General features: G+C 32.4%; 2 long non-coding RNA genes across 2 annotated transcripts; both read left to right on the top strand.

Moving 5' to 3' along the window:
- Positions 1–518: 518 nt before the first annotated feature.
- On the top strand, positions 519–4,871 carry LOC139496029 (uncharacterized). Its single transcript, XR_011657532.1, has 3 exons — positions 519–629; positions 2,704–2,817; positions 3,306–4,871. It is a non-coding gene; the product is annotated as an uncharacterized lncRNA (long non-coding RNA).
- Positions 4,872–9,302: 4,431 nt separating this feature from the next.
- Positions 9,303–16,683, top strand: LOC139496025 (uncharacterized). Its single transcript, XR_011657528.1, has 3 exons — positions 9,303–9,459; positions 10,092–10,211; positions 16,422–16,683. It is a non-coding gene; the product is annotated as an uncharacterized lncRNA (long non-coding RNA).
- Positions 16,684–17,845: the final 1,162 nt, after the last annotated feature.

Genomic DNA, 17,845 nt, shown 5'->3' with positions numbered 1-17,845 from the left:
CCCTAACAGACAGAAAATTCAGGACAGTAGTTCCTATTTGACAAAAGATTCTACATATATTCTATATAAAAAAGAAGATGTAGTTTGATTGCCAAATAGACATTCTATATACATAAGAAACAAATGTTCAACACTTTGCCACTTGCCTGGATGGGATATAGTTTTGATATAAAAAGACTGCCACTTTATTTTAACTCGAGACAAAATTGGGTAGTAATGCTTTAAAAAGCAAAAATTAACATAGAATGCAATGGCCCATGAATGAGTAGGTTTATGTCTCTAGTTTATATTTTGATGATGCAAATATACTGTAAGGAAATGTTCCCGAATGCCATCCATGACAATGGATACTAAGAAATATAAAAATAACAATTGACAATCTAACTACGAACATGAAAAAACTTGAACAATTATCTGTATCTTTAGGTCAAGTATAATGTTTAGATTTGTACAAAACAAGATTTTCCTGTATGTCACCTTCACCTAAAGTTTTTATAATAATCTGTCTTATAAATGAAGATTACTTCCTATTGATGTATATATACTTTGTTCTTTGTTCACGTCTCTCATAACTATATTAACAAATATGAATACCAAAGTTACAATTTTCTTTTTGGTCTGTGTTTTCGGTAAGCAAACATTTTATACTCAGTTTAATAACCTTTTTTTCGTCTGTATTGTAATACTATTTTAATCATCTTTTGTTATCTTACATGTCTAAGATAATATTTGCAACATTCAACGCGATGTGTGAACTAAACAAGCAAACATTATAGGTATAAACAATAGGGGTACAGCATTCAACATTGTGTTATTATCTTAATAATTATTACGCACACAAATATATAAACGAACAATAACCATATCACAATAACACAATGACATGATTTATAAGTACAGAGCTACGACAAATGTAACAAAGAAACTCAGAAATACATAGAGATACTCTCGATGTATTATGTCTAAATGATTCACTGTTAAATAAATATTGATAATTATAATATATTATCCAATTTGTATATTTACGCTACCGAAGACTTATTCAACTGGTCTCACAGTGAAAGCACATGAACACTTATGATACTTATGTACTTTGGATCCAGATAAATCCGTAAGGACACGTGGCAAATTTATTTGGCCTTTATCCCGTTTGCAGTTAGTTTATATCAACTTCTAATTGGGTAAAATTATCTGTTCAGCTTCTGGGGGCATCGTTCACAAATTGTACAAACTAGCCTGGCTAAACGTGACGTCATACAAATGAAAACTTACCAACTGAAGGTTATTACGTTACCTCAACGATTGAAATTTGGATAAAATCATATCAAAACGGCGATTTTTAGATAGGTGTTGTTTTATTGTCAGTAATTATAATGTAGTAATCGAACATTTGTTGATCCATCCAATTCAATTTGGCGGGTCCCATGGGTTACGACTGGTTAACTGGATTTGACAGTAGCTTTTAGCAAATAAAATAAATTATTACATGAAAATTTCATTAGAAATGTGTTTTGATTATTTTAAACGGAATAAATCTCTCATATATGTAGAACCTATACATTATATGTTATACTAACAATATAATGTGTTGGGAGAACCACATAGTATTGTGTAAGAAATACATATTATGTTGAAAGTCAAATGTATAATGTTGCAGGTAACACATGCTATGTTGAAAGTATCTTATATAGTATTGTAACTACCGCAAATAATAGTGTTAGTAACACAGATAAGGTTTAAAGTACAACATACATTATGAATAGTACAACATATAATGTTGTGAGTACCACGAATAATTCTAAAAGTACCACACATTATATTCTAAGTACCACATATAATTTTGCTAGTACTACATTTTATGTTGTAAGTATCACAAATAATATTGTTAGTACCATAATGTAATATCTGAGTGAAAAAGTATGTTTCAAAAAGATCCAGGTCAAAGGTGCTTGTGCAGACATGGTATTAGTTAAACAATGATATTTCCCTCTTAATCAGATGAGATGTGCTATGTTTTGGTTTTATAACACACCCAGCATACATTTTGTATGAAGCATGTGTTCGTCGCATGTCTGGGATTTTTTATACGAAATTTATCGAAGTATGGTCTTCTCTTGAAATAACATGCATCGATGTGAGGCAACTTGAAGGTAATGTGTTATAGTCCTTACTTTAAATTATAATCAGATATAGGAAGATGTGGTGTGAGTGCCAATGAGACAACTCTCCATCCAAAGAACAATCTAAAAAGTAAACCATTATAGGCCTTCAATACGGAGCCTTGGCTCACACCGAAAAACAAGCTATAAAGGGCCCCAAAATTACTATTGTAAAATCATTCAAACGGGAAAACCAACGGTCTAATCTATATAAACAAAACGGGAAACGAGAAACACGTATATATTACATAAACAAACGACAACTACTGTACATCAGATTTCTGACTTAGGACAGGTGCAAATATTTGCAGCGGGATTAAACGTTTTAATGGATTCAAACCTTCTCCCTTTTTCTGAAACAATAGCATAACATCACAACATAGAAAAACACCCGATAAAATATCAATTGGCAGACTTAACTCAATCAAAAAACGTATGGTTAATTGTTCACTTTTACCAGCTGTGACTTGAATGGCACTCATAACACATCTGTTATCTATCTATACACACCTGTATCTGTAAAAACACAAATTTTACGTTTCAGTTTTCATCACAGGAGAGTCATGTAACAACGTGAGCGGTTGTGTGTACACCAGATGCGCAGGCCAAACTAAGATTACCTGTATTAACCACTTGTGTACTTGTATGCGTGCCCATGGTAAAGTTGTTTACTTCAAATATAATTGCATACCTTGAAATAAGGTGTTCTGCTACAAAAAGAAAATGACCTTGTTTAAATAATCAACAATTTCGAAGTATGAGTTACTTTCAATACACCCTTCACCGTTCAAAAAAACCCATTTAAACCTTTTGAAAGATTTTCAGGAGTTTAGCTTGAAATGATGAATATAAATGAATACGAGTTCACTTGTTGAGCATTTATGATTTACACAACCAAACGACAAACAGGTGCCTTTACAGTATTTAGATAGGAAAAATTGTATGGCAAAGTTAGTGAATTTTTAATTCCAATTTTGTGTGTATTTTCCTCGTGTCCGACTGTAGGTTTTTCAAAATTTCAAAAACAGAAGAACAAAAATCATGGCCAAAAATGATGGTAGGAACGATGATCTCTCAATTTAATACTTGGCAATAGACAAGGCTGTTTAATAAAAAGTATAATATTGTTTTGTTTATTTTTTGTAGCATGTAAAGAAGACATGGCTTGCGAGATTTATTGTCATCCAGAAAAAGCACATTGTATTCGTGAACGTTGTTCGTGTAGCCCTCATTAGACCTTTTCAACATCTCTCGACACCGACTAATGACACCTACAGTTTACAGGTAGAATGGATGGGTCGTCTCAAAGACAAAAACCATCATGATTATTGTTACGGTAACATATTGGATTGGCGGTTTTATACTGTTTTGACTATATAGTTTAAGAATATATATCAACCAAATTAATAAATAAATATATGTATTGTGGTCGGATGCGGCCATTTATTTCGCCTTTTCGCCTTTTTGTGACTACTCCTTTCATTTTTGCAAACGCGAAATTGGGAATTCGAGAAAGCTAAATCGAGAAATTGAGAAATCGGGAAATCGGGAAATCGAGAAATAGGGAAAATGAGAAATTGGGAAATAGATAAGATCGGGAAATCGAGAAATCGAGAAAACGAGAAAGCAAAGAAAGCAAAAACGCAATAACACGAAAGAAAAAACACGAAAATGCGAAAACGCAAAATGAATTCTCGATTTTGCGTTTTTGCTTTCTGTATTTCTCGATTTCCCAATTTCTTGATTTCTCGATTTCCCGATTTCTCAATTTCTCGATTTCCAAACGTCCGCATCGTCCACCATATATATGTCTCTGTCGTATAATATACTTATTTCGTATGTATTTGCACGACATTTCATTTTGAATTGATTAAACAAATATTCCAATCATTCTGAATCCTAACCCATTTCCTCTTCACCGTTTTGTGATTATGTGAGTCTTTCGCCAAATATTTGCCGCATGCCAATAACGATTTAATTTGTGGTGTAAAAGCTTTTATGATTTTTTTCAAAAATAAAAAGGAATAATGGACCGTCCGTCCGTATCACACTTGTGAACACGACCAACTAACTTGGTGTTTTTCCACCGAACTTCACCTTAGTTGATGTACATATTCAATTTCTGGAGGTATAATTGCATATTGATTTTTTAGGTCGAAGTAAAACATAACAAAATTGGTGAATTGAAATGATACAAAGTATTGTGTACATTATAGAGGCATCCAAGGCCAAAACTTACAGACCTTGTCAACCGACATAATCATTGTTTAATTAAATATCAACTGCAATAAAACATGATTTGTTCTTTTCGTTTTCCAAATTCAACCAGGACAGCTAGAAGCTAAACGTCTAAAAGATGAAATGTGACTTAAAGTCTATCATTTTCTTCATAATAAATTTTAAAAAAAACATGTCATTTGGACTCTGTAGGAAAGTGTTATCATTGCCAATGATTAAACGGAATCAAATCAATAATGATCACATTTTATTTTTTATTTTTGAGACGACCCTTCACATTTTACCTGTCGTAGTCGTTCTCAACTGTAGGTGTCGAGAGATGTTGAAAAGGTCTATTAGCAAGATTTTGACCACACCAACTACCAAAGATCACAATATTATAGAATACAATTTAGACCGAAGACATTTATGTTTTTCTTTTAAATATTGATCAAGTCATTATGTTATTATATAAACTGTAAGATCTATTAGATCCTTTAATATTAAAAAGCAGATGTAGTAACTATCCACAAAAGACCAAAATGACACAAACATTAACAATTATAGGTCACCGTACGGCCTTCAACAATGAGCAAAGTCCATACCGCATATAGTCCGCTATAAAAGGCCCCGATAAGATAATGTAAAACAATTCAAGCGAGAAAACTAACGGCCTAATTTATGTAAAAAGATGAACGAAAAACAAATATGTAACACATAAACAAACGACAACCACTGAATTACAGGCTCCTGACTTGGGACAGGCACATACATAAATAATGTGGCGGGGTTAAACATGTTAGCGGGATCCCAACCCTCCCCTAACCTGGGACAGTGGTATTACAGTACCACATAAGAACGAACTATAAAAATCAGTTGAAAAAAGCTTAACTCATCAGATAGACAAAAAATAAAAGTGGACGTGGCCGGGTACTTAATCATACATCCCAACACAAAAAGACACAATGAACAGTTCTGAGAGTACTCGCAGTTATCTGACATCTAGTTCAAAGCCATTAACAACTAATAAAAAAAATAATGCCTCTAAGACTAAGCAATCAATCCGTACACTTCCAACATACAATGGATTTAGTGTAAAGACGTCATAAACAGCCAGAGAAAAACATGACCTTGTGCAATGCCAAGTTACAGGTATCAACAGATTGTAGATCCATGAAAATGTATATGTATATAACATACTAGTAATAGTTAGTTAGCTTTTAATCTACTTATAACAAAGTCAATATTTAAGTTTACTTGAAAAAAGAACTTCATCTAAATATAATCAAATAAACCAGCATATTAAATAAAATATATAGTAAAAAAAATAAAAAAAATAAGCATAAACCTAAGTACTTATTTCTTTTATATCCTTACATAACAATGATATCTGTATATATGTATAATGTGAAACATTAGATAGTTATTTTTTACAGATGACCATTTTGAATGACACGTGACAAATCAGGAGAATTCATGACGTTGTGATTTGTTAAAAGCCGTCACGTTTCCTTCTACGGCCTCATAGTAATGCTTTATTTCAAATGAAAATCCTGAAACTATCTATATCTTCTAAAATATAAGTTGCTACTTATCTTCTTGTAATTAAATTATCCTAAAGTTTATAGACAGTTAAAGTTTTGATCAACATACACGAAAGTAAATTCAAATCGAGTCTGTTTGGTGATTTATAAATTATTATGCATATGGCCTTTAGCGCCAATCAGCTGAAATATAGAATGCGTACTGTAGGCAACCTTGATAAAATTTGACACATTGGCCGTGAGTTTTTACCTCCCACAGTATTTAAAAATGTCAGTATTAAAGTTTTGTATTCATACTTTGCAAACTAAGGAGAACCAAATTCTTTTAAACTCTTTAGCTATGTGAAACATAATTTTAACTGTTCTTTATCAGATCTCCACAGATACATATAATACAAGAGATTTGTAACTCAACAAACTATTGTTTAAAGACGCGGTTAATTCGACACCCTCGTTAGATCTCATTGGTAATTAAAAGATAAAGTTTCAATTGCTGCTTCAGTATTTCAACAGATATTAATTACCATGTGCACATAACTAGATATTTCAATAAAATATCTGTGCCTTAGTTTAACATGTTAAACTAGACATTTTACTTCAATTTATGTGTGTTATATTAATAATAACTGATTTTGTTTCTAACAAAAATAAACCAGTGAATCATAATGAGGGATATAAAATGAAATACTGCCAAAAACATAAAAAGTCTTTGCGACAACAATTTGACATACGAATCTTTTCTGATATACAGCATCAATCCATTGCAACATATAGTGTACGTACACTTGATAAAAGGTTTGGTCATGGGAGTTCGTCTTGAGGTGTTACACAAATGTGACAAATATCAACAGCATCTATACAAAAGAATACAAAAGTTTTGTCCATTGTTTATACATGTTCAAAAACATGTAATTGCGATAAAATGTATTGATAATATGAAGGAGATGCTAGTATTCAACACGTCTTTATGTAATTATACATCTCAAAACCAAATATCATAAATCAATGTCAAAAAATGAAACAGATTTGATCCTGACTGTCATGTCACTATTGTATGTGAACATAAACCAGAAGAATAATAATAATGAAGCAATACATTATTACTAAAACATAAAATCTCATGAAAGTTTCATGAAAATAGTTATTATTAAAAAAATTTCAACACAGTTTATGCAGTGTGTAGAATGATTGTTTTACTTCGAAATATTTTGTATTATACGAGTTGTCAAATACTCATTATATATGGTGTATGATACGTTATTTTTACATGTTTTATACACATGTATATGACAAGAGATCTTTTTCTTTGTTTGCTATACTACAAACTGACTTCAGATTGTTTGCCTATGTTGAATTTGGTTATAACACAATCAGTTAGGGTAGCCCCTAGCAGATACTTGTAGAAACATATGTTACAAAAGAGGGACGAAAGATACCAAAGGGACAGTCAAACTCATAAATCTAAAACAAACTGACAACGCCAAGGCTAAAAATGAATAAGAACACGAACCCCACCAAAAACTAGGGGTGATCTCAGGTGCTCCGGAAGGGTAAGCAGACCCTGCTCCACATGTGGCACCCGTCGTGTTGCTTATGTGATTACAAATCCGGTAAATAGTCTAATTCGGTAGGTCACATTCATGAAAGGGAAGAGGATTGTAGGCAACTTGTAATTATGATGAGTAGCTTGACGGGTTCAACTACTGTAACAAAATCTGCTTACTCTTTCGAAGCAATTGTGGGTTGGGTTCGTGTTGCACAGTCTACTTTTATATTAAGTGTTTTGTGTACTTGTTTGTTTTTTCGTCGCCTTCCATTTTTTCAGTTTCTCTCCGACTTATGAGTTTTGACAGAAATGTTTTAAGTGCTGCTTAGTAATATTTTTACTATTTTATCAGACATATACATCAGGGGTATAAGCTGTTGAATTTATGTTCACTTATTTGACTTAAAATTTCATATGTGATTTATAACATACTATAAAGTATCCAAATTATAAAAAAGTCTAAAATAAGCAATGTAGAATGGAATGGCTCGATAGTACGTATCAGTTTTTCGCGTGTATTTTAGTCTAGACACCCTCTTTTTAATTATCAAGGCGACCTCCGAAGATTGCCGACTATACCTGCTTCATGTTTATCTCAATGTGAGCCCGACATATGAATAGATTTAATTTTTTCTGGAAATTGTCCTTTTTTCCAGATTAAAAACAAATTGTATCTTTATTCAAAAGTAAAGTTTATATTGTCGGTAAAGAATGTATCAGCCAAACTATTTGTGGACGAAGGGGTGCGACACTGTTAATTTAGCAGAATTCTGCCCCCCCCTTCCTTTTTTTATGGAATTCTCCTTTACAATGACGCAATTGGTAAACGTATGATTAATCTAAAACGATTTGACATTTCAACATATGTTTTAATCAACTTTTCATCACAGTGAAGAAATTTTTGTTTTTTTGAAGCAAAATGTTTGCGTTCGTGGAACAGCGTCTTTAATTTTCTAACGGCTTTTTTTTTGTCTCGAAAACAGCATGTTTACCTAGTTTCTGTTACAAGATAAAAATGTTACTTAATAATTCAGTTCGATTGTAATAAGGAGGATTACATGTAGTAAAGAACTAGTAATTTGGGCCCGAATGGAAAGAACGTAGTACCTCTCTTACAGAAAATAATTATTACGCATATTTGTGGCTTTGTAAATAAACACGTTAAACATAACTGGTTACCGTTGGTATCAAATTAAAGCTTTAGCACGAATGGATTACTTGGAATGACTGTAGTATCCGTATTGATATAGTATTTGCATTATAAAAGAATACATCAACTGAAAGTAAAATGGCATATGTTGCTTGTTGCTCAGATTAGAAGAAATTGTTTACACGGAACCAGGGTTATCCACTTTTTTTAAATCAGAAAATGCTTTTACCTTATCAGGAATATGACAGTTGTTATATATTCGGTGTGTTTGAGCTTTTGATTTTGCCATTGATTTGAGCCTTTTTGTTTTAATTTTTCCTCGGAGTTCAGTATTTTTGTGATTTAATTTTTTTTGTACTATCAATCTTCATAGAACCAGAACAGTTTTACTGTGAATGACATTCACTGTATTTAAAAGCAAATAAAAATAAGTAGAATTGTTTGTAACTGTATAGTTGAACAAAGAAAACAATTGCCCTTAAATAAGCTGTCTGGTTAAACATTTTAGGATGCAAAATGTATTGAAATATCCAAAACCGTTGCACATGACAATTAATACTACGAAGAGTGTAAAACAGTTGATAAATGAACTTGTATTATATAGATACGCATATGTATATAAATAAACAAGCTTTTCCGTATGTCTCCTTCACCTTAGGCTTTTACTGATAATACGTCTTTCAAATTTAAGTGCAGCTCTCATCATGTACATGTATATTCTTCGTCATGTATATAGCTTCCTATTGATGTATATTTACTATGTTTATTTCTAGACGTCATTCATAAATATATTACACGAAATGAATACCAAGGTTTATATTTTCGCACTTGCTTGTTTGTTTGGTAAGTGATACTTTTATACTCGTTCTGATAGTTATAATTCTTTAACGGTACTAGAGAAAAATACAAATCTTTTAAATAAACACAGTTTTAATTGTAAATTTGCGTCGTTAAGATGCATCTAGTCTATCTTATATTAAAAAAAACAATGTATTTATAATAATATCCCAATAGTTTATTATCAAATTGATTTTTTAAACTAAACATTAAATTATAATATAATATAATAAAAAGCGGCATTAAAGTTAAGAATTAAAGCAAAACATATTGTCTACAACACACCATTCCCGAAGCCCAATATCTTATTGTCACGTTCTCGGAACAACTATATCTGAATGAAAAGACTGAATAATACCCAAACCTAAAAATATACTGATTTCTATATTCATATTTCAAGGTATCATGAAAACTGAAATATGTTCCCCATCTAGATTTGGCACATACACTATATGCAAAAGTTCGTAAGTTAACTACAATTTATGTTTAAAAACATCAATCCAATTTTTTTTATGATAACAGACAAATTTACAGACAAGAAAACATAATGCCTCTATAACCATAAGCTGGCTCAACAGTAAGCGTCTATCCTATCGTGCGTATTAATGTATAAAAGCTAAAATTTACATGTATTTCAGCATTTACCCTGGGAGAACAATGTCGTCATCGAAATGATTGTTCAACGACGTCATGTGAAAGACCAGTTTTTGTAGTTTGTATTGATAACATTTGTACTTGTGCGGTTCCGACTCACGTTGGTAAGTTTTATTAAGTAAACTTACCCGTAACAAATAATAATGCATTGTTACAAATACAGAATCAGTATAAAACACATGTTGGCTGTTCCTATTTAGGAATTATGTTGAACTATTTTATCAAAACTAATCACAATATAAAGAATAATAGTTATTTCACCGTTTTACAATTAAAGTACTATGTATTTAGCCGGTTGTATAAACAAGTGATAATTAGTTTCCCTACCGTGTTTTGTATTAGCTTTTAAACATTAAGCTACCTACAGAGCTTTGCGGAACGTAACGAAATCACACTCAAATGATTTAGTACCAAACCGCCTATTTTATTTTTCCCTGGAATCATTTTAGCTATGCTTCAGCATGCCACTTCGCAAAGCTATATAAACCTATAACCGTTTCTTTACGGTTAAGGGTTTATTTAACCTTATTCAAAAAATTATCTGTGTCATATGCAACCATTTGACACTTTCAATTAAGTTCTTGATGCGAATAATAAACTATTCCCATTTGTCCATAGTAGGACCTGTTGAATCTGTTCTGATTATAATTATTTTCACTTTTTCTTCAACCCCATAAATTTTTGATTTTGATTTGAGAGATGTCGCATTGATATTTGATATCGATCAGTTTATACTGTTAACGTATATTTGTTCCACCAAACAGAAGTTCCAGTGGACACTTTATTATAAACAATGACAGAATACCTGTACATGATGGAACAAATATTCTATACTATTTATTCCGTTAGGAACATCAACTGTAATATTTGTTCCTGTGGAAATAATATTCCAGAATATTTTTTCCATTTGGAACTTATATTATGAAGGAACTTCTATTCCGTGACAATACGCTTGTAAAACTGACACTTTTAAACAGAACATTTTTCCTTGTAATAGTTATGTCCCCAAAAAACTGTTTGACGTGTAATCACCTCTTTTTCAGAACCATATATATCATCAGATTTTTTTGGCTAGTTTTAAACCGACGCGATCTGAAGATTTCCTATGAGAGTTATGTCCCTTTGAGTGATAAGTAAAAGTAACTGATAAAAACACACATGATGTTATATTTAACCATGTTCTTTCGATTTGAAATCCATGGTTCTCCATAACGTCTTTTCCAGTAAAGAGTAGAAGTTTCTTCAAATGGAAGTAATGCAACGTGGTCCATCGGTTGGTGTTTACACAACTCAATTTATTCGTTCATTGATGGATTTTCCGTCTATACGAACTTTATCAACACGAATGTATTTTTTGACAAAAAAAAACTCTTTAATCGCATGAGTAAAAACATCTAAAATTGGGAAATTTGTTCTCAAATTTTAATTTTATGATAATGATAATAATAATATCACCCCCTAATTAGTACTCACACCGCCGATCGCGCTTTAAAATATCAATAAAGCGCTCAGGTATATTGACTCCCACCACGCATGCGTGATTCCCCAGTCTCTCTCGGCGAAATATGTTCACCAAAAAAAGATTCAAAAGGGGAGGTGGGTGGGAGCAAATTACGTAAGTTTTATTCTATCATAAAATTAAAATTTGAGAACAAATTTCCCAATTTGATATTAATACATAATACTTAAGTAATTGGAAATTACATTAGGAGATTTCTAAGCTATCCACAGCTGCAGAATCTTTCTGTACTTTGTATACTGTATTTTCTTCACATCAGTTCAGATATAAATAACACAACACTATACAGTTAAAAAATTTTCTTTCATTTTCTATAAAAAAAAATTCCTTTTTTTTTCTTTTTTCAGAATTTTCTTCCATATAAATACAAAATTCTTATTTACACAGAATTTAAAACTTCAACGTCTATGTGACGTAAATAAAAACGAGTAAAGGTTGATTCCTTTGTCCAGTCTGCTGTGTCCATAATAGACTTCACAGATGCGCCGTTAAAAAGTGCACAAGATGGGCCCAAGGCTCTTGTAGAATGAGCACGAAATTGTTTGTCTTTTTCATTGTAAGCACATTTAATTGCATTAACAATCCAAGACGAAATAGTCTGTGATGTAACCGATTTATGCGGTTCAATAAAAGATAAAAACAACTTGTTCTCAAAGTCACTGTCAGAGTTTCTAAAAGGTGCAGTTTTCTTCAAACAATAATAAATAGAACGCTTCGGATCTAATAATTTATCTGATTGATAAGACGGAATAAAAATCTTTTGGTCTATCCTGTTTTGATAGTCCATGACGAACAAAAGTCATCCCTTTCTTCTGCACAACAATCGACTCTTCTCCAATACACAAAGATTGTAAGTACTGCATCTCCTGAAATAAGTAATTGCAATTAAAAATGCAGTTTTCCAAGAAATAAATTTCAAATGAGCATGTTTCATTGGTTCAAAAGGTGCTTGTTTTAATTTTTTTTAAACTAAGGGTAAGTCCCATTCAGGCAAAAGCACTACTTTTGGAGGTCTCGAGTTAAAAACATCCTTTATAAGACGAGTTATATAAGGATATTGTCCTACTGGAATTTTCCCAATTGGAGCTAGAAATGAGGATAACATAGATCTCTAACCAGCTATGGTTCTATACTGAAGACCTTCTGAGAATAAATATGTCAAAAACTCAGCCGCCTCCGTCAAAGAGGCACTATAGGGATCAATTTCCCGTCTACTACACCAGCTATTGAATTTTCGAAATTTGACAGAGTAATCTTTTTGAGTCCCAGAGCGCCATGAGGCTCTGAGAAGTTTTCTAGTTTCTTTAGAAAAACCTTTCTCTTTAAACTGTTTGTCGATAAAAACCATGCAGTCAGATTGAATACTGCTGGATTTGGATGAAATATGTTTCTTTTTGGCTGGTGTAATAGATCCTCCCTGACTGGCAGGCTCCTTGGATAATCTATTATGTACTTCAGATGATTTGTGTACCAATGTCTGCGTGGTCAATGTGGGGCTATTAGAATTAACTGACAATTGTACCTCGTCATGTGTTGTAGTATTTTTGGTATTAGACAAATTGGAGGCTAAGCATATGCATACATGTTGTTCCAAGGAATTGTTAGAGCATCTATTGCATAAGCCTGAGGGTCTTGGTTCCAGGAGCAATAGATCTGTGTTTGTCGATTTTTCGCAGAGGCGAAAAGATCTATGTGAGGTGTCTCCCAAATCTGAAACATTGCATGAGTTATCTCTCCGTTGGTTGAATTTTTACCCTGCTTAAATGGTCTGCTAGAATGTTCTTTTTTTCTGCAATGTGTGCAGCTTTCAGAAAAAAACTGATTTTCTAGTGCTAATTGCCAATGTTTCCAAGTTTTCATACACAGCTGGGGAGAACGAGTGCCTCCTTGTTTCTTTATGCAACGAACAACCGTTGAATTGTCTGACCGAATAAGAACATTTTTGTTTATCAATTTTGGGAGAAAATGTTTTACAGTTAGAAAAACTGCCTCCATTTCTAAAGAATTTATGTGGAGAAGTTTTTCTTCTACTGACCATGTACCCTGACCTATGAGACTGTTGTTGATGTGACCTCCGTACCCTGAATTTGATGCGTCTGTTGTTACTGTTATTGATGTTTCCCAAGGTGTTATTGATCTGCCTATGACCAAATTTTCTATTTTTAACCACCATCTTAGGTGACCTTTTAGATGTTTTGAAAAAGGAATTTTTATTCCTAGATTCTGACAAACTGGTTTCCAATGATAAAGGAATTGGTCTCATAAAGAGTCTTGCATTTGGAATTAATTCTATGCATGAAGCCATAATACCTTATAATTGTAAAAAATCTCTTGCTGTTGCTTGATTTTGCTTGTTTAAGATAAGTTCTACTGCAGAAAGGAGTTTTAACACCCTTTCTGATGTAGGACGAACTATTCCTTCTTTTAGAGAAAACACTGATTCTATGTATGTTATTGATTGTGTTGGAATTAGGCTTGACTTTTCTAGATTTACTACAAATCCTAAATTTGTTAGGAGTGTTAGCGTTTTCTCTCGATCTGAAATCAGCATTTTTTTGGTCTGATTTAACAAAAACCAATCGTCTAGATAAGTTGATAGACGAATATTTTGGGCTCTTAAATGAGCTGCCACCACGGAACACACTTTTGTGAAAATTCGTGGTGCTGATGTTGGACCGAAGCACAGCACCAAAAATTGGTAACACTGATTGTTGACACAAAATCTTAGATACTTTTTGTGTGTTTCGTGAATTGGTATGTGGAAATAAGCATCTTTCAGATCGAGAGAAATTGCCCAATTTCCTTTTTGTACTAAGTTTAAGACACTGTTTAGAGAATCCATTTTGAAGTGTCTTTTCCTGTTTGTGGGATTTTCTCCGAAAATTCCAATTTGTAACCCTCTTTTATTATTTTTAAAACCCAACTGTCGTTTGTTATTTTTGTCCAATTTTGCCAAAAAAAGTTTTAAACGAACTCCTACAGGGTTCTGACATAAAAAAATTACCTGCTTTTTGTAGTCATTTAGATCTACCATTGCCACGAAAAGAACCTTTCTTTTCACCATCAGCCTCTTTTCTACCAGAACCAAAGCGTCTGAAATTAGGTTTAAAACCACCTTTTTTTTCACTAGGCTTAGCTGCTACTTTAGGAATGCGTAAATTGGAAAAGTCACTTTAGGACCATTAGTGTCTTGACTAGTATGAATGATAGCACTCTTCCTCTTGAAACTTGAAGTTGAGGTAGCTGATTTACGAGTTAATTCTGGTAGTAAATCTTTAATTTGTTTGTTTGTCTCTGAACGATTTTTCAGTTTCTCTTCAAAATCTTTCCAAAGAACACCATCACTTGAAAGCCTTTGAAAGCCATATTTTCAAAAAATTTCTCAGGTTTAGAAAATAGTTTATTATGAGCTTTACCAGCATTAGAACCATGTCGTTTACACAGTAAAGTTTGAGTAAATGTCATCTAGTTTTGGTAAGTTCAGAATATCAGCTGATTTATCACTCACTGGAAAACTAGCCCTATATTCCTCTTTATAAGTTGACAATAATAAAGGATTATCACAGTGCCATGATTGATTCAAAATATTAATCTGACTTTGATCCAGGACAATACCAGCTTCAGATTTGTCTGGTTTAGTTTTGGCATCTTCACCAAAAATATCACCAAGGATATCTCTACTGACATTTTCAGTATCAAGAGAGTCCTTATCAACTACCGAATATCTCTGAAAACGGTAATGTGTACTGTTTTTCACAGAAGAATGTTGGGATTCATTGTCAGAATCTAAATCTAAATCAAGACCCCTTCTTTCGTCTCTATCCGGTTGAAGGGAAATTGCATCATCAATGTCATTGTCATGATTTGCAACACTAGCATGTCTGAGAAAATTTTGCCCACCTGACGTGGCAATGTCCCTCGAGTCCTGAGAAATATTGTGCTCACCTGAAGTGGCAATTTCTCTGTCCGTTTCTATATGTCCACCTGAAGTGACAGTTTGAGAAACGAACTTCTCGAAAAGAGGTAGAAAAATGTCCAGTCGAGAATTCACCGAATTAACGGTCTCTTTGACACTAGAAATTTCTGCCCTAAATTCATTTTCTATGTTTACAGACAAACCTGTTGTTGACATTGTCTCCGGTTCCTCTGATACTTCTTTAACACACGTGCTGCTAGCTTTACGAGACTTACTTGCCGAATTAATGGCGTAATGAAAGCTTCTGCCATATTGACAATGAAAAGCGTCTATCTCAAAAACTAATCAGGGGGAGATATAAATCCTAATGTAATTTCCAATTACGTAAGTATAATGAATTAATATAAAATTGGCAATTCATAAGGTATATGGTCACGTGACAGCATGCATTATCAAAAATTTAAGACAAAAATACACAATTGTACCGTACCACAATTACACACTGACGGGATGTATCAGTGCACAGCCAAGTCATATGTATATATCTTTAAAATGTATAAGGCTAATAGACAAATCATATCAGAAAAAATAAAAGACAAGAGTACAAATCGTTTTACAATAGCACTATAACACAATGACGGGTTGTATTAGGACAGAGCCACGTCATTTGTATTAAAGAAACAAAAAAAGCATAAAGACAAACACATAAGGAAAAATGAAACAAAAGGAAACAAAATTTATCATAAAACAAGAACAAAATGGCGGGACGTATGCAAGTGACAAATGTTTAGAAATAAGCCGAATTATATATCACCTGTGTATAACAAAAACTCAATATGTCTTTAAAACATATACAGTACGTTTTTTTTTAAATTACAGGTTGTGCAACACGACTTCAATGTATTCCCGTATGCCAAGGTCATGGTAAAGAAGAATATTGTCTACATGGAAGTTGTTATTGTCTTAACAGAGAATTGCCATAGACCAAAGTACATGGTTTTACTAGATTAATTTCATATGGGTTTTTAATGTGTTAAAATATCACTTAATATATAATGTTATATTGACCGAAACTATTTAATGTATTTCTTTAATAACTTATGTTATTATACTTATATTAAAACTTACATGTAAAGATAAACATACTTCTTTTTTTGCCATCTCTCGGTGAAACAAATCCGCATGCTTAATGTTTTGGAACGCTAAAAAATAAAAAAAGAACAAAAGGATAAGAATTACTTGCAAATAAAGACATGAATTCAAAGTTTCTCGTAAGAGCAAGATATAAACTGATTTCACAAATGTCTACACAGGAAACAGTAACCGTTTTATGTTTTGATTCGAGTTCCGTTAGTGGGATTATGAGAACACGTAACGAGATACTTAAAACATTGAATAGGAATCATTAAAAAAAAATAGATAATCAAGAAAATCAAACCCATCTATCATTCACTGTATTTTGTGCATTATATTATAAAATATAATTTCATTAAGGATTTTTTAACTAATATCAACACACTATTTGGAAATCTTGGCGTGGCTATTATGAAACACACCTCGTTTTCCGTTTTACAAAACACAACATAAAAACTAAGAGATTGAACATCATAACCCAACCAAAATAGTAAAGCCGTGGTCGATCTCATGTGCTTCGGAAGGGTGAACAGATCATGAAAGAGTTCATAATTTGAAGTGGAGACAATTCTTATATAATCATGATAATATAATAAAACGTAATTGCACGAATTATGATAGTCAATTGATAATATGTCATTTAACACGAAGTTGACAAATGGCATTATAAAATACATTTTATGATACTTAATATCATACACATACATTACATAGTGCTTATTATGTAGAAGATACATCTAAAATACAACTGTTTTATAAGAATTGTAATGCTATAAAGTCGATATATTCATCAGTTTTCGAGAGCTATATTGAAAGCACATCATTCCTACAATGGCTTCATCAAGAAACAATAAGGTGAAAAAATGTAAAGATAATTTTGTCGAAATTGACTTCTAACTGAAATAATGTTATGCTTATACTACAAATTTAAGTATGTAAACACACTATTTGTATATGCATAATAACAAATACTCTGCGGGTGTGGGATTTTTCGCTTTAGTGAAGACTAATTGGTGGCTTTCCACTGTTTTCTGACATTTGTTCTTTGGTAGGGTTGTTTGTCTCTTTGCCATATTACCCATTTCCAATTTCATTTTATCGTTTATTTTGATCATAAGTCCATTTGCTATGGTGTCCTGTTGATTACAGAATGAGTTTACTTTATCTCA

Source organism: Mytilus edulis, chromosome 11 (genome assembly GCF_963676685.1).
Source record: "Mytilus edulis chromosome 11, xbMytEdul2.2, whole genome shotgun sequence".
Lineage (NCBI taxonomy): Eukaryota > Metazoa > Mollusca > Bivalvia > Mytilida > Mytilidae > Mytilus > Mytilus edulis.
Note: the sequence above shows the minus strand (reverse complement) of the source record. Positions and strands in the feature narration are given on the sequence as shown.